Source organism: Octodon degus, unplaced genomic scaffold (genome assembly GCF_000260255.1).
Source record: "Octodon degus isolate 3935 unplaced genomic scaffold, OctDeg1.0 scaffold00259, whole genome shotgun sequence".
Lineage (NCBI taxonomy): Eukaryota > Metazoa > Chordata > Mammalia > Rodentia > Octodontidae > Octodon > Octodon degus.
In genome coordinates, this window is record NW_004524835.1 from 703920 (window position 1) to 705344 (window position 1425).

The following is a 1425-nucleotide window of genomic DNA, read 5'->3' on the forward strand; positions in this document are numbered from 1 at the left end:
TATTTATATGTTCAACTTACGTCCCTACAGAATATGATAAAAAACATTAAAAAATAAGAGTATAATTATAAAGTAGTCATAAAGAATTATACACTTCTTATGTTTACACATAAGTCCAAAAATCTCACCATATACAACCTTGAAGTAGGACAGTCCCACAATATTCCTTTTCCTGTCTCTTGCTTTCCTTCACCACCTTCTCCTTTTTGAACAACCATCTACCCAAGGGACATCATAGCAGCAATTGGCATGTCACGACAAGCAGCCACTATTCAGAAGACCAGAATTACAGCCACTCCAAGCATGAAACTACTATTAGAAATTACCATTTGCAGTGCAGTACCTTATTCACAGGTATCAGTATATATAGTTAGTCAGGGTAAGAATCTTTCCAATTAACTGCTAGACTAAAAAATCTTCTGAAGATTCTCAGGATCATTGACTTGCCTATCTTCTACATATAACTGTATGGCTTGACTTATTCATGTTTCCTAGCTCTTCTCCTTTCCATCTCTTCATTAGTTAGTCCTTGAGATTCTGCTTTCCTTTTACTTGCATTATACCTTTCTATTTGCATTTGTCCTTTTGATTTCTTAAACTAGGGAAACTATACAATATTTACGCATGTGTATCTGGTTTATTTCACTTATGAGTATATGTTCAAGTGGCATCCACTTAAAAATAAAGGCTTTGAGCTTATCATTCTTAATAGCTGAATAATATACCATTGTGTAAAAATACACATCTTTTTCAACCATTCCTCAGGTGATGGGCATCTTGGTTTTTTCCAAGATTTGGCTATCACAAATTGTGCTGCTATATACATAGGCAAACATATATACCTATGATATGATGTTTTCAGATCCTCTGGGAAAATTCCCAGTAGAAGAATAGCTGGTTTAAATGGGATTTCTTGTCCAACTTTTCTAAGGAGTCTCCACACTTATTTCCATAAAGGTTGCACCAGTCTACATTCCCACAAGCAGTGGAGAAGGGTTCCTTATTCCCCACAGCCTCTCCAACATTAGCTGTTGTTTGACTTCGGTATGATATTCATTCTTTCTGGAGTGAGATGTTATCTCAATATTGTTTTAATTTGCAATTCGCGGATGGCTAGTGATGTGGAGCATTTTTTCATATATTTATTCGCTTGTTTAGTTTCATCCTCTGAGAAGCATGTGTTCATCTCGGATGCCCATTTCTGGAATGGGTCTTTAAATTTTGGGGAAGTAGTGTTTTCTGGTTCTTCAAAAATTCTAGAGAGCAGACCTTTGTCTGAGTACTTATTTCTTATGATTTTTTCCAAATTTGTTGGTTGCCTTTTCACTTTGTTGTTAATTTCTTTTAATGTGAAAAAACTTCTCAGTAAGAGCAGATCCCAGTTGTTAATTCTTTCAACTGTTTCCCATGCGATTTGGTCTCTGT